Source organism: Pongo pygmaeus, chromosome 10 (genome assembly GCF_028885625.2).
Source record: "Pongo pygmaeus isolate AG05252 chromosome 10, NHGRI_mPonPyg2-v2.0_pri, whole genome shotgun sequence".
NCBI classification, from domain to species: Eukaryota; Metazoa; Chordata; class Mammalia; order Primates; family Hominidae; genus Pongo; species Pongo pygmaeus.
This window is the reverse complement of record NC_072383.2, coordinates 69,290,577-69,317,829: the sequence shown is the minus strand read 5'-3', so window position 1 is coordinate 69,317,829 and position 27,253 is coordinate 69,290,577. Positions and strand designations below refer to the sequence as shown.

Genomic DNA, 27,253 nt, shown 5'->3' with positions numbered 1-27,253 from the left:
TAACACAATTCTTCAGAGCTTTAAGTGTATTTGCAATTAAGGCACTAATTGCTGTTCATTGGCTGATTCTTTCCCCGGAAAGCTTTGTTCTTCTGCAAAAATGTAAAGTCTTACTATTGATCTGTACTCTCAAAACCCTGTTGATTTAAGCAGGACTCTCTGAGGTGAGAACAACAGCAAAACCAAGAGACTCAATTTACTCAGCTTGGGTTTCAGGAAACATATCTAATAGCAGACAGTTCCTGTTTTCATTGTTTTCCATTTAAGTCCTTGCAAAATCAGATTGTCTTCAAATAGATGCTGCTGCCATTGGTATAAGACTCATTTTCACATCCCTAAAGAAATAAAGAGTTTTGTAAAAATTCACTCGTATAATGGGCCTCATGTATAATGGGCCCAAGTCAAGTCAAAAGGATCAAGATGGATATCGTGCAAAAGCAGTGATAGAATGACAGCACCAAAGATGTAAAATGCATACTCTTTAGACTCTTTAATGTAGCCCTCAATCACCAAGGAATAACTGCAGGTGGATGGAGGTGAAAAGGAATTTCCTTTGAGAGCAATTCTATTTTGTCTGTTTTGGAAGCATAATACAGGTTGGTATTAAAGACTTCTGAGGAAAGAAAGCAGGGGATGTAGTTTGAGAAAACTACTACCTATGATTGGTCTCATTGTTTGGAAAGGTCCTGGGCTTGGCTGTTTTCCTGGAGTTTTGCCTGGAAAGAGATGAACTCTGACCAATCATTAATAATGCTAATGATAATAATAATAATGATGATGACTAATGTTTATTGAGCACACAGTATGTGTTACAGGTAGGTTATACACTAAGCATTATATGTACATATGTATATAGTTTATACATATAATATATATAAAATCTAAGTTAATATAGCAACAGTTCATAATGGTTTGAATTAATGCTTTTATCCTCAATGGCTGCATAGTGTGATGGTTAAAAGAAGCTACAGGATTTTATTTATTTCTTCTTCCACCTCTAATTAACTATGTGACCTTAAGTAAGTTTCTCTCTGAATCTTGGTTTATTAATCTATATAATGGCATAATAAGACCTATCTCATTGGGTTTTGTGAGGATTAAATAATGCTATCCAGTGGCAGAGACAGATGAACCACCCTGCAATACAGTATGATTAACAGGATATATTGTAGGGTGCTGGGAGCACTTGCAGGAGGACTTTCTGTTCTCCTGGGACTTTGGAAATGCAGGACTTTCTGGAGGAGCTGCCCTTTAAGTGGTAGCTTGAGTTAAAGATGGGAGTAAGTCCTGTGAAAGTGAGGGAAGAGTGTTCCAGTTTGAAGGAGTAGAGTGTTCTTGGGGAATTGCATTTTGCTGCACAGCTGTGAAGGGAGTGGGGGCAGGTTGAGAGATGACACCAGAGAACACAGCAAACTCAGCTCATAAAGTGTTTTGGATGGCATTTTGGGATTTTGGACTTTCTCCTGAGATCAGAGGGAGGGTAATGAAGAGTTTAAGTAGGAGAGTGACATAATTAGATTTGTTTTTTGTGACTTTCACTCTCTTTGAGATTAAATGTACTAAAACAGAGACCCTTCCCTGACCCCATCTTTGAGCAAACCCGTGAACCCTCTTTGGTTTGTGGACTGTCATCAAGTGAGCTCACAGGTATTTTACTCCAGCTGCATTGATTTCTGTTACAGCATTTTCTTGCTCTGAATTGTTTCCTTATCTGAGATAAGTGACATGGTTCAGAGGATAGTAAAATAGCATATCTGCTCACAGACATGGCTAGGCCAAATGAATACTTTTTTTCTTCAGTTGCTTTATTGTTTGTTTGTGGATTATATACTTACCATATTAAATGCAGCTAAAATTTAATTTTAGAATGACTTTCAATTGCTTTCTTACGAATTGAAACCATTTACTGAGAGTTGACATGTACTTAGGCAAAGCAAGCCATTTTCTAATCACAGTAAAGTAAAACAATAGTAAAGAACATTTGCTTTGGGAGGCCAAGGCGGGCGGATCACGAGGTCAGGAGATTAAGACCATCCCGGCTAACACGGTGAAACCCCGTCTCTACTAAAAATACCAAAAAATTAGCCGGGCATGGTGGCGGGCGCTTGTAGTCCCAGCTACTCGGGAGGCTGAGGCAGGAGAATGGCGTGAACCTGGGAGGCAGAGCTTGCAGTGAGCCGAGATTAAAAAAAAACAAAAAGAACATTTGTAGATATTCTGCCTTTTCTTGTTTCCAGTCTGGAAGCTTGCTACTCGAACAAAACACTCAATAAAATCCAAATGGGTGTGTGATATATACATATATATTTTTTTTTTGTGGGGGGATTATCTGTGCTTCTAGTCACTTTGAATAGAAAATTAATTTTATTTTATGATTACAATCTTATATTCCCAGAAGATTCCAAGAATATTATTTTTTAAAATAAATTGGAGAATAATGTATTTCTAGATCATGTTATATTGATTACCAATTACTATTTTATAAAATATTTATGAAAATGTCAACACATACATAGTTAGGTATAACAAAAATAAGTGACATTGGACAAAAATATTTCTGCTTTGGATTTCTGGTGAAGCAGGCATTAAACATGTTGAAATTCATTGAGAACTTGATATGTTCTATATTTGTGGTAAAATTAGAAAGTTGTTAACAAAACCACAAATACTAATCTATGCATAGTATCCAAAGGGTAGATAATTATAGTTTAACATTAAGAGAAATTAACTGTCAGAGGACTATGATAAAACTTTTACTGGAAAATTTTAGAATTTCTTAAGAAAGAAAAATATGTATAATGGAAATCAAATATATTTTCTTTGAGTTGTTCACAAAGTGACTTAGCACTTTTGGAGCATTTAATGTTTTATTAACGCTGTTAAATCCCATCTGGTGTTTGTAAAGTCTTTTACTATCCCCTGCTGGGACAGGCAGACATTGGTTTGCATGACTGTGTGTTCCCAAAATATTTTTTAAAAGTATCTAGTGGATTTATACCAACTGTAGCAGGATGATAGAAGACCACATTTCCATTATAATATCTTTAAAAATGGAGACAAATGTCATCAAGTCACAAAAGATCCATTAGTTTTATACTGTGTGACATTTGAGGGGAAATGTGAATGATTAGTGGTTTTAAAAAGTTGTTTGGAATTTAACATCCTGTGTCAATATTACTTGAAAAATATTTATAGGTTCTGAGTCAGTGAGACGCAATTTACTCTTCATGGAATTCATTCTAGAATGTGTGGAATACTGCCTTGAACCTTAGTCATTCCAATAAATTCCCTGGAATTATCTTTATTGTCAATAAACAGGTTGTTTTGCCTCCTTGAGTGATTTTTATTATATTGTGAGAGACTTATATCTCTGAAAATCAACAAAATCTTTGTATAGAGAGAAAATAACTTAATTCAGCAAGAATTTATTGACTAAATTCTATGCTCAATGCCTTCTATGTCTGATGGGCATTGGGAAAAATGAAAAAGTTGATATGATCTTTATCTTCAAAGAACTTATAGTCTAGCTGGAGAGGTAGATTTAAAAACCCAAGGTAATCTAAGTTTCAAAAATAAAATATAATAAAGATTTTTATACTAATATTGAGAAAGGAGTGATTAAAATTGATTGGGGTATGAAGAAAAGTGCCATAGTGAAAGTAAAACAGGCCTTGAAGGATAAAGATAATTATAATGTAAAGGAGATAGAGTTCAGTATATGTAAAGTGAATAGAGATCAGTATATGTAAAGTGAATAGAGATCAGTATATGTAAAGTAAATAGTAAATTTTACAATGTATAATATTTTAAGTCATGGAGAAGTCAAAATATAGTAGAAAAAATTTGTGGATGGATACCTGAATTTTAATCTTGATCTGGGAATTAACAGTGTATACTTAGGCATTTATCAATTACTTATAATGTCCCAGACACTGTTTTAAGTGCTGGAATCACAGTGCTATATGTGACAGGCAAGGTATCTTATAGCATGCATTTTTGTGGGAGGAGATGGAAAGAAAGAAATAAAAAACTTTTTTTCTCTTAAAACAGAGAAATTAGCAGATAGCAGGACTATGGAGAAATAAAACTGGGTGATACTACAGGGTGTGATGATGGGGTGCTGCTTTAGGTTGTCAAGAGAAAAGATCCATCTAAGGAGGTGACATAGCAGCTGAGAACTGAATGACCACAAACTTCTATGTGAAGATCTGTGTGAAGATAGTTCCAGAGCAGGAGCCTTAAAGTAGGAACAAGCTTAGTGTGTTCCAGGAACAGAAATAAGTTCTGATTATTGGAGAGAGGAAAGATAAGAGCATGAAGTTAGGGTTCTTAGCAGATCATCCAGAGTTTCGTATGCAGGGTAAAATAATTTGAATTATATTGTAAGTATGGTGGGGAATCATGAAAGTGTTTAAGTCACTTCGTTTTATGGTTTATGTTTTACAAGAATCATTCTGGCTGCTGGGCTTAGAGAATGGAGTGGGCAAGTATAAAAGCAGAGAGATGAATTAGGAGGCTATTGCAGTAGCCCAGGTAATAATGATGGTTGTTTGGACTGGTAGGAGCAGTGGAGATGAAGACGTGTCTTAGTGTTAAGGATGACACTTAGATTTATAGCTTGAGCATTTGAAAGGCTGGTGGTGACATTAACTGATTGGGGAAGACTGGGAGATTAGGAGGTTAGGAGGGCAGGCCTCTTGAGATCACTAAATCTGTTTTCTAGTTGCAAAATGGCAGTGATGATACCTGTTTTACGGGATCAATGTTGTAAGAATTAAATAAAATGAAGTCACTGGCTTCATAAAGTGTCTGGCACACAATAAGGGCTCAGTAATTGTCAGTTACCTTTTCTGTATAAAATAACAATTCTAGATGGTTTCCAAAAAGATGGGGTTAGGAATATAGGACCCATTTTTCTTGACTCCAGACTTCAAAATGTAGTATTTTGAAACTACCATTTCATATGTTTTATACAGGACTGGCTATTTTATGTCTTGTATTGGATGTGCTTGCAGCCAGGAAATGTTCTGTTGAGGCAATGACTCCTGGAAGAAATATGAACGGAGTCATGAGTGTGGCAGGTGAGATCCTACATTATGGAACCCAGTGGGGCAGAATGTGAGTTGTTTTCTTTAGACCTGCAAGGATATTCCCTTCTAAAGACATGCTTGTGATGGCTGAATTAGACCGTATTGTGATGCCCAAAGGCCCTAATTCAACCTTAAATTACAGTAAGACACTCATGTCACCTTATTAGATGGTTCTGAGGCTTGGGCCTGCAACAGAATCATTTCTTCAGCATTTTCTGTGTGCCATTTTTTTTTTCTTTTTTGAGACGGAGTCTCACTCTGTCCCCCAGGATGGAGTGCAGTGGCGTGATCTTGGCTCACTGCAAGCTCTGCCTCCCGGGTTCACGCCATTCTCCTGCCTCAGCCTCCTGAGTAGCTGGGACTAAAGGTGCCTGCCACCACGCCAGGCTAATTTTTTGTATTTCTAGTAGAGATGCGGTTTCACCGTGTGAGCCAGGATGGTCTCGATCTCCTGACCTCGTGATCCACCTGTCTTGGCCTCCCAAAGTGCTGGGATTACAGGTGTGAGCCATCATGCCCGGGCCTGTGTGCCATATTTAACAGAAGATAGTAAGACAAGCTGATCACAGCTGACATCCTGGATACTCACCATCTCACTTCACAGCCAAACTAACTGAAAGGAAGCAGTTTTACTTAGGACCACAAATTGCCTCCACCTTTCAATCCCATAAAGCAATCTCAAATGTGGTGACAGCAAGCTGTGAGAGCTGAAGGAATTTTATAAAGGCTTGCTATAGAATTTCAGGCATTGTAGCCTGTTTAGAAATAGCTGAGAGACAGTTTCTACCATTAGACCACTTTAACATCCAGCAATTGATCTGTATCTTTCAGTACTTGAAGTGAAAGAGGGAGAACCACAAATTGTGATGTGGCATCTAAGAATAGTTAATTAGTGCATGGATTATGTTTTCAAACTGGAAAACAGTGGGCAATGCTCAGAGGTTAAGAGGTGAAATATGCAGGCATTGATTCATTTCTCTGACTATAACTTATGAGTACTTAATATGTGCTCTGCACTGTTTTAGGAGCTGGGGAAACATCAGTAAACAAAACAAGTTTGTGCCACCACAAAGCTTATCTTCTAGTGCAAGATACAAATAATAAAAAGTTAACAAATGTGTAATATAATATAAGGTAATAATAAATGCTTTAAGAAAAAATATGCAGGATGAAGAGATAGAATGATAGCTGTTCCAATGTAGACGAAATAGAGACTGCTTCTTTGACAGGTGACAGACAGTTGAGCAGAGACCTGAGTGAAGTGATAGAGCCACTTATTGGAATACTGGCAGGTGAAATCTGTTCAGCAGAGGAAACTGCATAGATAAAAAGCCCTAAATTGGGAAAAAGCATGGCTTTTTCAAGTAGCAGCAAGGAGGGCAGTGTAGAGTGGAATGAACAGGGCATGCAGTTGGAAAGTAGAGCCAAGGATCGTATTAAGATGGGCTTATAAACTAAGGTAATGGGTTTGGATTTTATTTTGAATGTGATAAAAAGCCACTGGAGGCTTTGAACACAGAAATAATACAATGTAGCATTTTTTGGGCTATAATAGACGAGTGGAAGCAAAGTATTTGTTATGAGGCAGTTGTAGTAGTTAGCAAAGTGAAGGTTTATGAAGAAAAGGATCAAAGTAGTAGCTGTGTAGTTGGTGAGAAGTGATGGGATTTGGAATGTATTTTGAAGGTAAATTCAGAATTTGCTAATGGTTTGGGTATGGAATATGAAAGACACATAAAGAGACTACAGGTTTTTGGGTCTAAGCCGTAGGGCCAATAGTGATGCCATTAAATTACATATCTACAGATTTAAGAAGAGATGGCAGGAGGTAAACTGGAGGGAAGGCAGAATGACAGCCAAATAACTCTTATCAGGGCTGGACTGAAAGCAGGAAGTGGGTGAAGGTAGTCTGATGGGTTGGCTATGGAGTAAGTACATTAACCTGGTTTCATTATTTGCCTACATTTTTTCACATATCAGTGTCTAATTACTGATGTTTCAGTAAGATGTGAACTCACCGATGTTTTGCTTTCACAGTGGTTCTTCCAATATCTTTTCATTATAATCTTAGTAGTCGTGTTAATCCGTTAACTGCCTACAAAAAGTGGCAGTTTTTTGTAGTTTCCATGTCTGGAAACTATGTTGAAGAAGCAGTTGGTTTCTTGGTTCCCTCTGCACTGGAGTGTGATCTGTGGTGACTTTTATGGATTGGGAAGAAAAGTGAAATAAATTATATGATAAATGAGCGTTGGACTGGGAGTCAGGCCTACTGAGTTTCAGACAATCCCGACTCTATCAACTGTGTGACCTGGGATAGGACATCGAAACTCTAAGGGCCTTGGTTTTCTCATCTACCTAGTTAGTGGCTTAGATAATCTATATAATAGAATAATCCTTAGTACACTAAACTCTAGCCTGTAGTAAGACTGCACATTCTAATCTAAAATATTTATTTATAACAGTCAGTGTATTTGTAGGATGGCAATGGATGAAAATAATAGTAGAAAACACACATGGAAAGCAGCTTTAAAAGTGAGGATAATTTATTATAACATAAAAAAAGATTCTGAGTTAAGGTGGCTCCAGGTTTGATTAATATTTATTACCTCATAGGATTATTATGAAGCTTATCCTATGAGGTAATAAAGTTATCTCCACTATACAGATGTGTTAACTGACAAGCAAAAAGGTTAATTCATTTTTTCGGTCACGGAGCAAGTAAGAAGTACAGCAAGGTTTGATTTACACAGGCTGCCTTACTCCTAATCACGCTTTTAATTGCTAGGCTCTACCGCCTCTTTTGGCCACTAAATCAGGACACTTTTAATGACCTTGTTTGCTTTGTCTCCTGATATCAAGATAAGTGGGAAACCATTTATATACTTGAAAAATAATAATCACCAGATTGACTATCCAGTACCGGGGAGAGCTGATTCATGGTCTTACAAGAGAAAAGGTTGCTATTTTTAACATGCAGTGATAGCCTTTGACCACTAGAGGACACTTTGTAGGCAACATCTTTTAGGACACAGCAACTGCCTTCACTAGCCTTAGGTCTTCAGTCAGTACCATGTTTTATGCCTCAGAAAAGAGGGTCCTCTGGCTACTGCTCAAAGTCCGCTTCATAAGCTCCTCGTGGCCATTTGGGGGTTCTAGCTTTGTCTCAGAGTGGCTCCCACGTTGGAGCTATCTTCCAAATTCTATAAGTAATATAGGCTAGGTATTATACTTTCTACTTATGCTAAATATACTCAGCTCTCCATTGGCACATCTGTTTCAGGTAAACACCTATGTTTAAATTAAATTTAATTAAATTATTATTTTTATTCAATATTCCTATGATCCTGCTCTTGAGTTATCATAATCATTTAACTATTAGAAAAAAATTCTAGGATTGGCTAATGTTTTTTGTAAGTCTAGGCTTGTCCATGTTGATATCACCTGATAAACATTTTTTCTGGGTGAGGGTACAGGGTCTTGCTCTGTCACCCAGACTGGAGTGCAGTGGCATGATCACAGCTCACTGCAGCCTTGACCTCTCTGGCTCAGGCCATCCTCCCACCTCAGCTTCCCAAGTAGCTGGGACTACAGGCATGCCACCATGCCCAGCTAATTAAAATTTTTTTTTTTTGTAGAGACAGGGTCTCACTATGTTTCTCACTATGGGTCAAACTCCTGGGCTTATGCAATCCTCCCACCTTGGCCTCCCAAAGTGCTGAGATTATAGGCATGAGCCACCGTGCCTAGCCAAGTTGGTACACTTTCTAAAAGCAGATCTTTCTCTCTCTCTTTTTTTTTCAATGAAGTCTCCAACACATATGAGTACTTACAATGCCACCTAATGATGAAGTTGATTAATATTTGTAGTTGTAATTAAACAAGACAAATCAGAAACACAAAGTTTTTTCCAAATAATAGACTTAAGTCCATTTCTAGGTTCACAAAATATACTTGTCATATTAATAGGGTGGTAGTGAAAGACAGAATGACTATAAAACTGTTGGTGGTGCATTCCAGTTCATCAAGATGTGTGGTTCCCTGAGGGTTTCAGGTATTTATACTAGTACTAACCTTAGTTTTTAAAATAAATTATCTATTTTTAAGCTCCTATTGTTAAACATTTTTGAAATCATAGTTTCGTATTTAGAGTTCTTGAAGATATGGTATCTATGAAATTATTAATTGAGATAACTTGTGATAATAATAGCACAGTTTTTAATATATTTATAATTTATAACATCTATAGAAACCTATTGCAGTAGTTTTTACTATTTATTTATTTATTTATTTATTTATTTTAAATCTTGAGACAGAGTCTCACTCTGTCACCCAGGCTGGAGTGCACTGGCATGATTTTGGCTCATAGCAACCTCTGCCTCCCAGGCTCAAGCGATCCTCCCACCTCAGTCTCCTGAGTAGCTGAGACTACAGGCTCATGCCACCATGCCCCGTTAATTTTTGTAGAGACAGGTTCTCACTATGTTGTCCAGGCTGGTCTCGAACTCCTGTGCTCAAGTGATCCACCTGCTTTGGCCTCCCAAAGTGCTGGGATCACAGGCGTGAGCAACTGCACCTGGCCTGCAGTAGATCTTATATTTTTTCATTTAAATTCAGGCATTAAATGGGATATTATTATAACTTAATTCTTAAGTCTCTCTTTTATTTTTAAGAGAAGCCCAAACCTTCGATTATACCTATTTATGACCTCTTACTAATGACTTTGCAAGTCACCTTGTGTCTTCCTTCCACCAAATGTTTTCCTTAATGATTGTTGGTTTAAAGTAAACATGAGCATTTGGGGAATGCTCATTGTAAATCCTGTTGTAAATCCTTCACTTTTGCAGTTGTTCAGTAGGACAGTGGGCTTGCTATTGGTGTAAGAGCACACCTAGGCACAATGTAGGGTAATGTAATGTTGCCCACAGTGAGGCACAGTACCATAAAAGGATGGAAAATGATTCTTCAGTCTGTTTGACAGGCTTTTAGGCTTTAAAAAGCATTATATCAGACAGTGGGTAAATCATTCTTTTGAACATATATAAAGAAGTTTGCTGCACATTTTAGAGTCAAACCATTATAGAAGTGAGGGCATGAAACAGCAAGTATGGTGATTTTCTGCTTTGTTCACAGAGGTATACTGCTTGCATCCACCCAAAAGAAGAAATGAATTTATCATTCCATGCAATAAACTGCAAACTCTTTATAGAGTGGAATTAATTATAAAGTGACTTAATTAAAATGCCACATTGATAGGTTTGGCTGTGTCTCCACCCAAATCTCATCTTGAATTGTAACTTCCACAATTCCCATGTGTCATGGGAGGAACCTGGTGGGAGGTGATTGAATTATAGGGGTGTGTCTTTCCTGTGCTGTTGTCATGATAGTGAATGAGTCTCACAAGATTGGATGGTTTTAAAAATGGGAGTTTCCCTGCACAAGCTCTCTCTTAGCCTGCCACCATCCATGTAAGACGTGACTTGCTTCTCCTTGCCTTTCACATGATTGTGTGGCCTCCCCAGCCATGTGGAACTGTAAGTCCATTAAACCTCTTTCTTTTGTAAATCGCCCAGTCTCTGGTATGTCTTTATCAGCAGCATGAGAACAGACAAATACAGCCATTAAGTAGGGTGTTAAGACCATCCAATGGGAAAAGGTCAGTTTTATTAACAAAAGTGTTGAAAAAATTGGGTATCTACATGAAAAATAATAAACATGGACTTTTACTTTACACTATATATATAAAAATTAACTCGAAATGGATCAGAGACTAAACATAACAGCTAAAACTATGAAATTCTTAGAAGAAAACATAGAGAAATATTTATGATATTGGGTTTGACAATTATTTATTGGATATGACACTAAAGTCACAGGCAATAAAAGAAAAAATTAGTTGGATTTTATTAAAATAAGAAACTTTTGAGCATCAAAGGACACTATCAATGGAGTGAAAAGTCAACCCAAAGAATAGGAGAAAATATTTACAAATCATCCATCTAATAAGGAATTAATATCCAGAATATATTAACTCCTAAAACTTAATAACAGAAAAAAAAGGTTAAAAAATGGGAAAAGGACTTTGCTCCAAAGAAAATATACAAAGGGTCAATAAGTACATGAAAAGATGTTTAACATCACTGATCATTAGGTGAATGCAAGTCAAAACCACAGTAAGACATCATTTCATTTCCATTAGGATGGCTGTTATAAAAAATAAACAAACAAATCACGGCACAAAAAAAGTGCATGATGAGAATATGGAGAAATTGGAATCATTGTACATTGCTGATAGGAATGCTGAGTGGTGCAGTTGCTATTGAAAACAATATGAAAATTCTTCAAAAAATTAAACATATAATTACCATATGATCCTGAAATTTCACTTCTAGGAATTTACCCAGAAGAAATGAAAGCAGGGACTGGAATAGATATTTGTACTTGCATCTTCACAGCAGCATTATTAACAATAGCCAAAAGGTGGAAGCATCCCAAGTGTCCATTCAAGGATAAATGGATTCAGAAACTGTGATATATACATCCAATAGAATATTATTCAGCCTTAAAAAGAAAGGCACTTCTGACAACACGCTACAACATGGATGGACCTTAAAGACATTGTGCTAACTGAAATAAGCCAGTCACAAAAGGACACATATTGTATGATCCTACTTATGTGAGGTACCTAGAGTAGTCAAATTCGTAAAGACAGAAAGTAGAATAGTGGCTGTCAGGGGCTGAGGAGAGTAGGGAATGGGGAGTTAGTGCTTAATGGGTCCAAAATTTCAGCCTAGGATGATGAAAAGTTCTGGAGATGATAGGTAGTGGTGATAGTTATACAATAATGTGAATGTCACTGAACTGTATGCTTAAAAACGGTTAAGATGGTAAATTTTGTGTTATGCATATTTTACTACAATAAAAACATTAAAAAATGCCATAAGTACATGTTTAGTGCCTGCTCCATTTTTAGTCCTGAGCTGGGGGGAAAAAGACATTTTCATAGGCCATGCAAGATCTGGCTCTGCCCTCAAGGAGCTTAGTGAAAGTTCCTATATCTGTGTCATAGCTGCTAAAGGTAACCCATCAACTTCATTTATGTCACAATCATTTACGGGGTGCTTGAGTGCCTGCTATGATCCAGGTGATATTTTCGCTCTCAGATAGTTTTGATTCTTGTGGGAGAAGACAGAGAATCAACAAAATAAGAAAAATAGAGTATGTTGAGAGATGATTAGGGCCATGGAAAATAAAGTAAAAAAAAAAAATAAAGAAGAGTAAAGCTGGAAAGGAGATTAAAGAGTGCTAGGGGCTGGAGTTGGGAACATTCAGTTCTAAATAAGAAGGCAAAAGAAAATCTTATTTACAAAATATTTGAGGAAAGACATGGAGGAGCTGAGAAAGACAGACAGGAATATCTGAGAGAGGCTGAGCATGGTGACTCACGCCTGTAATCCCAGCACTTTGGGGGGCCGAGGTGGGCTGATCACTTGAGGAGTTCGAGACCAGCCTGGCCAACATGGTGAAACCCTGTCTCTAGTAAAAATACGAAATTTAGTTGAACTTGATGGCAAGTGCCTATAATCCCAGCTACTTGGGAGGCCAAGGCGGGAGGATCGCTTGAGGCCAGGAGTTTCAGACCAGCCTGGCCAACACGATGAAACCTCGTCTCTACTAAAAACACGAAAAGTAGCAGGATGTGATGTCCCCACCTGTAGTCCCAGATACTCGGGAGGCTGAGGTAGGAGAATCTCTTGAACCTGGGAGGTAGGGGTTGCAGTGAGCTGAGATGGCACCACTGCACTCCATCATGGACAACAGAGTAAGACTCCGTCTCAAAAAAAAGAGAAAAGAAAAGAAATATCTGAGAGAAAAATATTTTACACAGATGGACCCCTAAATGGCAAAGGTCTCAAGGTGTAAAGGGTAAAGGAACCTGAAGTACATGGGCGGGCTGCAGTGAGGTAGGGGAAAGTGGAGTGCAGAGGATGAAGTGTCAGGGAGGTATTGCGCGGGGGGTGAAGAATAGACTGTAGAGTCCTGAGCGGGGGCTATAAGGTCGTTGGTTTTTTAGTCTGTGGGAAGAAAGGCAGCTACTGGACTGAAGTGTTTAACGAAATAACTGATGTCATCTGACTTATGTTTCAGTAGGATCCCTCCAGCTGTTAGATTGAAAATGAACTGTAGATGGGTATATTAATTTCCTGTTGCTGATGTAATAAATTACAAGTTTACTAGTTTAAAACAATACAAATTTATGATCTTAAAGTTCGTAGGTCAGAAGTTTTTATGGGCTAAAATCAAGGTGTCTGCCGATTGCATTTCTTCTGGAGGCTCTAAGGGATAATATCATTTAGTGTCTTGTATTTTCCAGCTTCCAAGGGCCATCTATATTTCTTGGCCTCTGGCTTCTTTCTCTATCTTCAAATCTCTCTCTCTGTCTCTGTCTCTCTGTCTCTCTCTCTCTCTCTCTCACACACACACACACACACACACACACACACACACACACTTACAAAGACTCTCATAATTACATTAGACCTACCAGGATGATCCAGGATAATCTCCCTATTTCAAGGTTCTTGACTCAATCACATCTGCAAAGTCCCTTTTGCCATGTAATATAACATATTTGTAGGTTTCAGGGATTAGGACATAAACATCTTTGGGGAGCATTATTTTGCCTACCACAGTCTACGCTCAGGCTCCCAAAGTTTCACATCTGTCCCACATTCAAAATGCATTCAGCTGGTTCCAATATCCCTAAATGTCTCAACCCATTTCAGCACCAATTCGAAGTTTAAATAAATTCATCAACTCAAAATCCCCCAATCTCATAATATAATCAGCTATGGGTGAGGCTCTAATCCATCCTGAGGTATAATTACTCTTCATCTGTTAAACTGTAAAACTTAAGAAGCAAGTTAGTTTCTCCCAAAATACAATGATGATGGTATAGGCATAGGATAAAAGTTCTAGAAGTTCCCATTTAAAAAAAGAAAATGTAGAAGGAAAAAGGAGTCACCAGTTCCAAGAAAAATTGAAATCCAGGTGGGCAAACATTATACTTTTTAGACGTGAGGATGATCCTCTGCGGTCTCCTCAGAGACCACACCCTCTGGGCTTGTGGCTCCATCTTCAAGGTCACCATTACTTTTTCAGGAGGGGTAGCATGAGCACACAACTGGGTAGTTTGATCAGTTTGTTTTCTGCCTGTAGAATTTTGGGAGTCAGCAGTGTTCTTTTATTTGTTGCTGCTCTGTTTGTTTTTGTCCAAACTGGTCCAAACTGGTTCTGCTGGTGTAAAATTCTCAATGGATTTACTCCATTAGACAAGAGGATTTCCACAGGGTTTTCCTAAATAACCCCATCCCAATTTTTGGTTTTTGCTTAGATGGTTGGGAGAATCTGAGTCACAGCTTAATCTTTTCAAAGAGACTTCTGTGTGACTAAATACACCACCTTTTGACCCTTCCAAGGCAATAGCAATATATATTCTACACATATTAATACTTACTTGAGGGATGATTAATATACAATAAAATTAATAATTTTTAAGTGAACAACCTAATGGATTTTAACATGTGTATGCATCCTTGTAACCATCACCCAGATCAAATAATAGAACATTTTAATTCTCCCCAAATTCCTTTGTGTGTTTTTAGTCAATACCCTCAGTGACTCCCCAGAGAAAATGATTATTCTGATATCTATTAGCATAGATTGGGCTGGCCAGTTCTTGAACCTCACATAAATGGAATTACACTATGTACAATCTTTGCCTCTGGCTTCTTTGACTCAAAGTATTTTGGACACTTTTACAAGTATCTGTGTGTGTGTATGTGTGTGTGTGCACCCTTTTTCATTGACAAACAGTATTCCATTGCCTATATTTTGAAGGTGGAGCCTTTGAAAGAGTTTCTAATGCATTGTATATAGGATGTTTCTAACGCATTGCAATAGGATGTGATAGAAAGAGAATTAAAGATGACGCCAAGATTTTTGGCCTGAATAGCTAGAAGTTACCATTAATTGAGCTGGGGAAGACTATGAGAGAAACAGCTTGTGGGAGAGAGGGGGAGGTTAAAATACAAGGACCTTAATTTTAGACATGTAAATCTTGAGATGTAGATTAGATATCCAAATGAAGATATTGAATAAGTAGTTAGATATATGAGTGTGGAGTTTAGGAGAGGTGTCCAGACTAAATTTGGGCATTGTCAGTATTTTGATGGTCTTTAAAGTAATGAAAGTTGAGGTGATGGAGCATATATTGAAGTCCAAAGACAGAGCCCTGCAACACTTTAGTGAAGTGCTGAGAGATCGGGAAGTTGAGCAGGAACCAACAAAACAGACTAAGGAGCAATTGTTAAGTAGGAGGAAAACCAGTTGTATATGCTATTCTGGAAACCATACTAAAGTTATATGTAACATTATGATAATGCTAAATATTTATTATTTATTTTAATATGAAAATAATTTTTGTGGCTCTTAAAAAGATCATGAACAGCTTCCATAATATTTTCCAGGAATTCAAGTAGTGAACTGTTGGCTGTTACAAAAGTGGTCACAAATTGTATCACTAATAATTTTGAAATGAGCGAAGATCTAATAATCAATATTCTTTTATGATAACTGCTTATTTTGGACTTAAATTTAGTGTTTTGGGATTTGTTAGTCCTCAAAACAGAGCTTCTCTCATAAGAAAATTGGCCATGTAAGCTTCACAGGAAACAGATTATAAAACTAGAGACCCAAGAAAAATATCTCAAATCCATACAGCATCGAATAGAGGTTTTTAAAAAGTCTTGTAATTCCACACAAACCATTAGGTCACATCTACTTTTAGAGAGAGTAAGACATTTCTCTTTAGTTATCATCTAAAAATTAGGCTTTAACAGGAATAAGCTCAAAAGATGCACTGAATAAGCCAGGGCTAGTCTAATTTCCACCCAAATATCCTCTAACAGTCAGCTAAGTGACACCACAGTTGTTCTGACTTTCAAGTAGTGATTGTCAGCCCTGCTCATATCCTGCATTTATTTGCTGGCTTTGGTTTTCTAATGAGAGAATATGACTGCTGGAACTAAACTGCTACCATGAAAACTGTTTTTTGATGTGACTATAAGCAAATTGCAACCATAGACCCTTATATTACTTGTGATATGTTTATGGAACTTCTGATGCTAATGATGAGAATACCATGTGTGCTAGTCTGATAGTATAAAACTGGAAATATCCTGTAAATGGAAAATAATACACCATGTCATACATTTCATCTTAAACATTTTTCAGATTTCCTTGAGTTATTTAATATAATAGTGCTGTGTGACCCCCATGCATTCAGAGAGGAAATGATATAGGAAAGGACTCTCAGCAGATTGATGAGTTGTTAATGATGGTAGTTTAACCTGTTCTAATGGAAGATTTGTCAACAGCATCTCAAATGGCTGATCACATGGTATTGTGGCCTTGGTTACAGTTCCTGGTTGGGTTGGTTGGCAAATGCTTGTTATTTTAAACTAACTTTTGGAGGTGGGTCAAATAGGGCACTAAATTACTGGAAGAGCTTTCCCTCCTATTTTTGAATATGATTAGAAGCCACCTTTTAATTTATTGAGGAGATTGAAGTTGTGACCAAATAATCAAAGGTTTGAGCAGTAAACTAAGCAGCATCAAATTCAGGTATGATTTTAGGTGTCTTATTGTTTTATATATTTTTCCCTTAGTTTTCTCTCTCTCTCTTTCTCTGTGTGTGTGTGTGTCTGTGTGTGTCTGTGTGTGTGTGTGTTTCCTGAAGAGTAGCTCTACAGATGTGAAGAGGTATTTTCTTTCATGCAAATTTTAAATATCATATAAAGAATTAACAATTTTTTTTTTTTTACTCTGGAGATGTGAGAAATCAAAATGCATCAGAAAAAACCCACTATGAGTGCTGATTAGATGAGTTGATATTATGGTGTAGGTTTTGTATTTTTTTAGTTTAAGGTGCCTGGCCCAGTGTGGAGGATCAAAAATATTTATTGAATTTAATTGGAGAATTGAACTGGGCTGGTCTAGAAATCTGACCATCATTAATTAATTTCTTTTTGCTACTTTGTTTATTAATTAGTTAATCTATACATTTGTTTTATAGTTAATGCCTGCTAGCAATACAGTGTGCTACGTCTTCTAGGAAATATATATAATATAACCTGAGACTTGATTTAAAAGGTTTTATAATTTCAAGTGGGAGGTGACATATATGCAAAGAACCAGGAAATACAGTAGAAAATTATAACAATGGAAAAATATATTCTGAGTTCCAACTTACCGGTTCATAGACTTTTGGAACCCAAAACTATGGTAAGCTCAAGGTCTCCTGTGAACATTTATTTATTTTTGCCTATTTACCTATTATAAGCTCTTTGATAGTGATGTCATAGGAATTTTTATATAATGAGATAACTTATTTTTAAATTTCACTCCTATGATACAGAGGCTATAGTTTCTATAGTAAAATCAACATGAAATTGAGTGAAATTGACATGAAATCCATAAGAGGTTGGTCAATGTTGTCTATTGCTTTGTAGTAACTAAGGGTCTCTAAATTATCTCTGTCTACTTTCTCCTATAGGTAATTTATATTTTAAACCGTTTTTAATATTGAACATTTAAAGCATGGTAATATGGTTTTATTGTTTTTTATTTTAGAATTTTTCTTAAATTTTATGCTGTAAATGTAACTTTTCAAAATTAAAATGTACAACTAAACAGGTGGTTGTTACTGTCATCCTAACTGCCTTTACAGAATGTTCCTAAGGTTTTGATATAACAAAATCATAAAAGCAATAACAAGTTCATATTTTATTGTAAAACATCCAATTTTGCTACAAAATATAAAAAGGACCTTATAATGAATATGGCATATGCATTATTTCTATTAATGTTCAACCTTCACTATATTGAACTTTTAAAACCTGTTACTCAGATGATTTAATTCTATCAACCAGACAGCATTACGAATATTCTCTCCCCTATTCTGGATTTTCTCCCATTTTTTACTTAAGAGAAGCTTATACACTGAAACTATAGTCTCATGTTTTTCTCCTTATTTAGTCTATTATTTAAATTAGAACTCAAATGACCTGTTAATCTTAGGTTTGACATTTACAAAAAACAAAGGTTATATTCAAAACACTTAATAATTGGGAATTTGTGGTCACCAGCCAAGCTGTCCTCAAGTCCTCCTGCTAGTTGCATGTTAGCCTTTCAGTTGCTGGATCATGGAGTGGGCAATGGGTTCCAGGGGAGAAGCTGGAAAAATGGTCCTTGGGGCACTGGCAGTAACTATTTACCAGCTTGTATGGAAGGATCTTAACATCTTGACATCTCATAACAATGTATCACTGTATACCCACTGAATATAGTCCTGTCTATGAATTTAATTTCTCTTTCCTCATCTGTACAATGAGTAAAAAATAATAGTCATTATAAGCTCTATCTGGCTCATAGAGTTTTTGAAGAGACTCAAAGAAAAAGTTTGTGAAACAATAACATGATAGTTTTGTTAGGCATTGCTGTGAATTTTGTCATGATCAGATCATATAATTCTCACAAAACCTTTTTTTTTTTTTTTTTGAGACACAGTTTCACTCTGTCGTCCAGGCTGGAGTGCAGTGGCGCAATCTCGGTTCACTGCAACCTCCGCCTACTGGGTTCAAGCGATTCTCCTGCTTCAGCCTCCTGAATAGCTGGGACTACAGGCGCGTGCCACCATGCCTGGCTAATGTTTTGTATTTTCAGTAGAAACGGGGTTTCACCGTGTTAGCCAGGCTGGTCTCAATCTCCTGACCTCATGATCCACCTGCCTTGGCCTCCCAAAGTGCGGGGATTACAGGTGTGAGCCACTGTGCCAGGCCTCTCACAAAACCTTTTAAGATAAGTGTTATTATTCCCATTACAACAACCCTATGAGCCAACATTTATATACTGCACATTTTACTGAAGCAGAAAGTGAACTCAGTGAGATTCAATAATTTGCCTACAACTGCTTAGCTAGTTTGTTCTTAAGTAGAGATAGAATTCAAACACTGATGTTTCCTTAATATATGAATGTGAAAACTTAATCTATAATAGTAAAAACCAGCTACATTTGTTACTTCATGAGGAGTGATACAGAACCTGTATATCCATAAATTATTTTAATCCCTTGTCAGATGGCTACTAATAATACTGTTACAATCTATTCCCTGGGCCAAAATTTGGCAAAGAGAAATGAGAAAACCCGGGAGGTAAAAGCACAATTAAAACTATTTTAAGTTGGGAAAATATGTTCAGACCTTTAGTTTAGTTTGGAGCTTAGTATTACATTGGCAAGAAATTCTGTCTCTCAAAAGGAGGTTTTCAATTTCTTTATTAATAAACACACCATTAAACATCGTATTGCCTCAGTGGTAGATATGGTAAAAATGTTCTAACATCATACTTAATGGAGAAACCTTAGAAGTCTTCCCTTTAATGTCAACAACAAAAAAGAATGCCTGCTATGATACCTTCTTTTCTACAAAGGACTGGATGTCCTGGCCAATGAAATATGAGAAGTAAAAGAAATAAGGGATAAAGCTATAAGGAAGGAGACAAAACTGTCAGTATGCGTAGATGATTTAAGTACATAGAAAACTCAAGAGAATCAACAGACAAATGACTAAAGCTAAAAAGAGTTCAGTTTGCTTGCTGAGCACAAATCAGTAAGTAATAATAAATAGACTTATTTTACACCAACAGCCAAATAAAAAAATAATAGACCATAAGATACTGTTTACAATAACATATATATATATAGAAACTGACCTAAAATGAAAAAAATATTTTGGAAGACATTTTAAAGCATTATTAAGGGACATAAAAAAAGACCTGTTTAGGTAGAAATATCATCACACTTGTGGAAGGAAGATTTAACATAAAGATATAAATTCTTCCTAAATTAAAACATAAATTTAATGTAACTAAAATAAAAAATCCAACAGAGGTGAATTGGTCACACACAAATCCACAAATAGCTAAAACAGTTCATAAAAAGAAGAGAGAGGTTGGGAAATATCTTACCAGATATTAAGGTATATTACTAAGCTCTAGTAATTCAGTGTGATACTGACACGAAAAATGCCAAATAGACAATAGAATAGAATCTAAAATAAAATAGGATCTAAAACAAATCCATGTGTATACGAGAACTTGGTAAGTAGATCATTGAGAAAATGGTAGATTATTTAAAAAAATTATTGTGAAAATTGGCTAAACAGTTGGAGAAAATACAGGCCCCAAATTCATACCACATACAAAAATGATCCCCCATTGTAATGAAGATCTCAAAATAAAAGACAAAACTATAAAGCTATGATAAAAAATGTTAGAGAATGTCTTTGTAACAATACAGTGGGAAAGCATTTCTTAAATGAGGTAAAGCGCAGGGCATACAAAAAAAATTGGTGAAATTGAAGCCAAAAGTAAGGACTTCTGTTTTGTGTAGGACACTATAGACAGACTGGGAGAAGATATTTGGGGTGTGAACAATTAATAAAAGATTAAAATATAAAGAAATCCTACAAACTCACAATTAAAAATCCCAGGCAATCACATAGAAGAATGAGCAAAGAACATAAAGAGACAATTCAAAGAAGGAGAAAACTAAAATGACTAAAAGGCATAATGAAAAGCAGCTCAATTCAGATAATTGCAAACTAAAACTTTAACAAGAATGGCAAAATTAAAAAGTTGAATAATATCAAGTATTGTCAAGTTTATGGGAAGCGGCAACTCTTCATCTACTTGATGGAGTATAAACTGGTGCATCCATTCTGGAGACCAGTTGGGGAGTATGTGGGGAAACTGTATATGCACAAATGCATGGATCCAGCGGTTCTACAGCTGGGCATATCCTCTAGAGAAAATATTGCACGGGGGAACAAGAAGACATGGATGAGAATAAACCTTTCTGTATTGTTTGTGATAGAATTTTCTAAACTTATTGAACATTAACTTCTTTTACTCTTATAACATCTAATTGGATTGGTATTCTGTGACACACATGTTGGGAAACAGCGATTTAAAAGAATAACTTTTAAATTTAAGGACATGGCTAGGTAGGATGCCAATGCATCCAAGTGCCTTCCTGCATCACTATCAAACAAAAGGAGCTTATTGGCATAATATGACCTATTTAGTATGAAATATTGCACTCTAATAAAAGTACTCAAGACTTGTGCTGCATTTAAACTATGGAAAGATACCAAACAAATTGAGACTTAAAAAAATAGAAATGGAGTGTTTGTGAAACCATTTTTGTATACGTCATTTAACATTGTGTTAAGCAGGATCTTAGTTAATATACCTCTACAAATCAAGATTATGGCTGGGCATGGTGGTACATGCCTGTAGTTCCAGCTACTTGGGAGGCTGAGGTAAGAGGATCACTTAAGGCCAGGAGTTTGAGACCAGCCTGGGCAACATGGTGAGATCCTGTATTTAAAAAAAAAAAAAAGATGATGCACCAATTACTTATTAGTATTTCTGGAAATGAGATTGCCTGTGATGTTTACTTTTTTCTTTACACTTTTCTGTATCATGTAATTATTTAAAAACTAGTCTTTACTTATTTTTTTTTTTTTAGATGGAGTTTCACTTTGTCGCATAGGCTGGAGTACAGTGGTGCGATCTCGGCTCTCTGCAACCTCCACCTCCCGGGTTTAAGCGATTTCTCCTGCCTCAGCCTCCCGAGTAGCTGGAACTTACAGGTGTGTGCCACCACACCCGGCTAATTTTCATTTTTTAGTAGGGATGGGGTTTCACCATGTTGGCCAGGCTGGTCTCCAACTCCTGACCTCAGGTGATCCGTCTGCCTCGGCCTCCCAAAGTGCTGGGATTACAGGCGTGAGCCACCACACCTGGCCATATTTACTAATTTTTAATCAGAAACATAATACAACTATTTTTCTCTTGAAAATAAATTACATATGAATTTATCAATGTCAAGAATGAAATAGTAACTATTTTCATATTCCATATAAGTTGAGAAATGCATTATTACACTTTTAATTCCTTCTTTCTTCTCTTACTTTTGAGTTTTTGTCAAAATAATCTGGAGTTTTAGTTCTGAAATACTGTTAACACATTTTGTTAAAATCCTATATCATATATTTTAAGACCTATGTTTTACATTTGAACAGTTTTATTGTAAAATTAATTACAATTAGGCAGTACATTGTTTTACTACATTAATTGCCGTTTGGGGATCTATTTCTAGTATCTTTAAAAAACACCAATTTGTATTTTCTTTCATAGTTTTTTGAATTTACTGGACTCATTTGGGTAGTTCTCACTTGGAGTATCTCAGGTGTTTACTGTCAGATAGAGGCTGAGGCTGGAGTCATTGAAGGCTCCATTGGGCTACATGTCTGAGGTGCTCCATGCTCCTCTGCGTGTCCTCTTCCTCAGCAGAACCACTTGCCCTTTCTTAAGCACAACTCACAGCTCCAACGGAAGCAAAACAGAAGCTACCTGGCCAATTAAGGGATATGCCTCATCTGAGCATAGCTTTATGTTTGCAGGATGGCATTGGCCAAAGCAGTCACAGCTTCAACCCAGATTCAAGAGGATGGAATAGACTTTTCATGGAGGAGTAGCAAGGCTGCATGACTGAAGAGCTTGTGGGAGGGCAGGTAATGTTGCAGCTACATTTGGAAACCTGTCACAGTTGTTCACTCATTTTTTTTGTTGTTGTTGTTATGCTTTTTCTATCTGTTGGTTCAAATCTCAGTTGGCTATGCTACACAAAACAGAATGGTACTGGTATAAAAATAGATACATAGATCAATGGAACAGAACAGAGAACTCAGAAATAAAGCTATCTACTTACCACCAACTGACCTTCAACAAAGTCAACAAAAACATGCAAAAGGGAAAGTGTGTCCGGAATTGGTGGGTTCTTGGTCTCACTGACTTCAAGAATGAAGTCCCGGATCCTCGCAGTGAGTGTTACAGTTCTTAAAGGCGCCGTGTTACAATTCTTAAAGGCAGCGTGTCCGGAGTTTGTTCCTTCTGGTGGGTTCGTGGTCTCGCTGGCTCAGGAGTGAAGCCGCAGACCTTCCGGGTGAGTGTTAACAGCTTTTAAGGCGGCGCGTCTTGAGTTGTTCGTTCCTCCCGGTGGGTTTGTGGTCTTGCTGGCTTCAGGAGTGAAGCTGCAGACCTTCGTGGTGAGTGTTACAGCTCATAAAGGCAGTGTGGACCCAAACAGTGAGCAGCAGCGAGATTTATTGCAAAGAGCGAAAGAACACAGCCACCACACCGTGGAAGGGGACCTCAGCGGGTTGGCACTACAGGCTCGCGCAGCCTACATTTATTCTATCTGGCCCCACCCACATCCTGCTGATTGGTCCATTTTACAGAGAGCTGATTGGTCTGGAGAGGGAAGGGGGGGAGGCTCATGGCGGGCTGCAGGTCTCCAGACCTGTCCTGTAGGGAGACAGCTAAGGCCCGGCAAGAAATCGAGCGCAGCGCCGGTGTGCCGGCACTGCTGGGGGAGGCGGCCCACCCTCCGCAGCTGCTGGCCCGGGTGCTAAGCCCCTCACTGCCCCGGGCCGGCAGGGCCGGCAGGCCGTCCTCTCTGAATGCGGGTCCGCCAAGCCCACGCCCACCCGGAACTCCAGCTGGCCCGCAAGCGCCGCACGCAGCCCCGGTTCCAGCTTGTGCCTCTCCCTGCACACCTCCCTGCAAGCCGAAGGAGCCGGCTCCAGCCTCGGCCAGCCCAGAGAAGGGCTCCCACGGTGCAGCGGCGGGCTGAAGGGCTCCTCAAGCGCGGCCAGAATGGGTGCCAAGGCTGAGGAGGCACCAAGAGCTAGGGAGGGCTACGACCGCTGCCATCACGCTGTCACCTCTCAAAAGGACACCGTGTTCAATAAGTGGTGCTGGGAAAACCAGATAGTCATATGGAGAAGAATGAAACTGGACCCCATCTCTCACCATATACAAAAATTAACTCAAGATCAATCAAAGGCATAAACGTTAAGACCCGAAACTATACAAATTTTGAAGTACTTCTTATAGTAATTATTTTACAGAAGTAACATACTTCCTGAATCTTTAGCAGATCTTTTTGCCCTTAGATGTGAGTGATAATCTGAATGAATACAGAATCCCTGGATCACAATCTTTGTTTCTAAAAGCATTTAGAGTTGTAGAAGAGACCTCTGTTTCGGAACATTTTTCTGTTTGCATATTATATTCTCTCTTCCCATCATACTCACCCCATTTTCTCTTCTATTTTAGATATATGTAGTTTTCCCAAAGCCTTCAAATTCAACAATTTCAGCGGTAAATGTCTGGGTTTGGGTTTTCTTTCTACATGAATTTGGCCTGGTACTGATTCAGTTGGGCTGAAAAAATAAGACTTCTCAGCTAAAAGGAAAATCTATTCTATAATTTCTTTCTTTCTTTCTTTTTCTTTTTTTTTTTTTGAGACGGAGTCTTGCTCTGTCTCCCAGGCTCGAGTGCAGTGGCGTGATCTCGGCTCACTGCAAGCTCCGCCTCCCGGGTTCACGCCATTCTCCTGCCTCAGCCTCCCGAGTAGCTGGGACTACAGGCGCCTGCCACCACGCCTGGCTAATTTTTTTGTATTTTTAGTAGAGACGAGGTTTCACTGTGTTAGCCAGGATGGTCTTGATCTCCTGACCTCGTGATCTGCTCGTCTCGGCCTCCCAAAGCCCTGGGATTACAGGTGTGAGCCACCGCACGTGGCCTATTCTATAATTTCTAATGATTATTGCTTTATCTTTATATGCTCTATTTCTGTATTGAGCTTCTACCGTAAGTAAATTATATTTCTTAAATGTGTTCTTCATAGCTCCTGTTTTTTCTTTTGCATTTTTCAACAAGTACACTGATTCAATAGTAACCTAGTATAAAATTTGATGTCTCTATAGTAATAAAGATTTTGATATAAAATAATATTTATGGTACGTTAGATTATTGTTCTTTTATAGTTTCAGTGTATTTTCAATTCTTGCTAAGAATACAGATAAGAGATTCTGTAATCCCTTTTCCCATTTACTTCAGTAAGTCTGTTTGAAGGGAAATTTTTATCTAGTGCTTCAGATTGATCCCTATCTTTTTTCATAAGTCTTTTCATAAATTCAATGACTTTGCCTGTGAATTTTCACACTGAGGATACAGGGGTTGATATCTATGTAGCATTTGGAATGATCAATTTTACAGATTACGTGGGTTGTCATTCAAGTCTTTTAGAGCCAAACAACAGAAAAATAAAACATTTGTTTTTTATCTTTGCCAGTTGAAAGCCTAGTGGGCTGAGGGAAGTAGGCGTGGCTCTTTCTTTCAGATCTTGGCTCAAGTGCTATTTTTTCAAGAGGCTTTCCTTGACCTTTATATTTAAACTGACCTACCCCAACTTTTCTCTATTTTAAGAGTTGGCAAACTATGGCCCACAGGCCTAAATCTGGTCTATTGTCCTTTTTTTTTTAAATAATGTGTTATTGAATTACAGCCACACCCATTCACTTATGTGTTGCCTCTAGTTGCTTTTTTTGTTTTACAACAGCAGAGTTGAGTAGTTTGCAATAGAGTCCATATGGCCCAAAAAACCTGAACTATTTTCTGTGTACCTCTGTGCAGGAAAAAATTTGCTGACCTCTGCTCTATCTCGTCATCCCATTTGTTCCCTTAATGCCACATATCACACGTTGTAATTATCTACCACATTTCTTTGGTTATTTCTTATTACAATCTCACAAAGATGAAAGCTTCATGAGGTCTAGTACTTAATCTATCTGGGTCACTAGTATCCCTAGTACCCAGCACGGTGTCTGGAATATAGTAGACACTTAATAAATGTTTGCTGAATAAATAAATGAATTAAATAAATGTTAAAATGTTATATTATTCTATTCATTTCACTGGGAATCTGGGAGCAGGATGGGGTGAATTAAACGTATTTTGGTTCAGTTAACATTTTAATGAATTAGTTAATTGTGGTAAGAACCGTTAGCATGAGATCTACTCTCTTAACAAATTTTTAAGTGCATAATGCAGTGTTAACTGCAGGTATAATGTTATGCAGTAGATCGCTAGAACTTATTCATCTCTCATTACTAAAACTTTATTCCCGTTGAACAGCAGCTCCCTGTTTCCCTGTCCTCCTAGTCCCAGGCACCCACAGTTCTACTCTATTTCTGTGAGTTTGACTATTTTAGATCCCTCAGATACGTGGAATCATGCAGTACTTGTTCTTATGTGACTGACATTTCACTTCAGTTAATATGTTGTATTGGAAGAAGGTAACAGGAATATTTAGGATATGAGCCAAAACAGAAGAGTTAGAAAGGAAAGTTGAGGTGCAATTTCCTGGGAGATATGAGGAAACCAGTAGAGTGGTGTCTTAAAACCAAGAGCAGAAGGATTTCGAGGGCAGGGTGTGAGGAATTTTGTCAAATGTTTTAGAGAGATAACAAATTTTGAAAGTTCTGACAAGTGTCCCTGGATTTAGCCATGAAGAGACTATTGTGACATTAGTAAACGATCTTTCAGTGGGGTGGATGGGGCTGTGTTAGTTCCCTAGAGATACCGTAACAAAGTACTACATATATAGTGGCTTAAAACAACAGAAAGTTATTCTCTCACAGTTCTGGAGGCCAGAAGTCCAGAACCGAGGTATCAGGAGGACCATGCTCTCTGCTTTAGGGTAGGTGCCACCCTTGCCTCTCTCCTGGTTTCTGGTGTCTGCTAGCAATCTGTGATGTTTCTTGTCTTACAAATGCATCACTGCAATCTCTGCCTCCATTGCCACATAGCATTCTCTCTCTGTGTGTGTGTCTCTGTGTCTCTTCTCTGTGTCACATGGCATTCTTTTAAGGACAAAAGTTATTTGATTTAGGGTCCATTCTTACCTAGTATAGCCTCATCTTAACATGATTACATTGGCAAAGACACTATTTCCAAATAAGGTCATGTTCACAGGTATGAGGGTTTAGGACTTCAACATATCTTTTTCAGGGGGACACAGTTCAACCCACAGTAGGGGCATACATCAGATTTCAACAGGCTTAGGAGCAAATGCAGCAAGAAGGTGAAGACAGTGAGAGTAAAGTCTTCATAAAACCTGGTGGAAAAGGGGA

General features: G+C 37.6%; 1 protein-coding gene across 2 annotated transcripts in view; it reads left to right on the top strand.

The window, feature by feature from the left end:
• Window positions 1–27,253, top strand: part of TSPAN8 (tetraspanin 8) — a 291,505-nt gene that overhangs the window by 7,092 nt on the left and 257,160 nt on the right. The window contains exon 2 of one of the 2 annotated variants that reach the window (XM_054445127.2): window positions 21,739–21,862. The exons of the other annotated variant lie outside the window; for it this stretch is intronic. The gene's annotated coding sequence lies outside the window, so the exon portion shown is untranslated. The remainder of the gene's footprint in view (window positions 1–21,738; window positions 21,863–27,253) is intronic. 2 annotated transcript variants of the gene reach the window in all.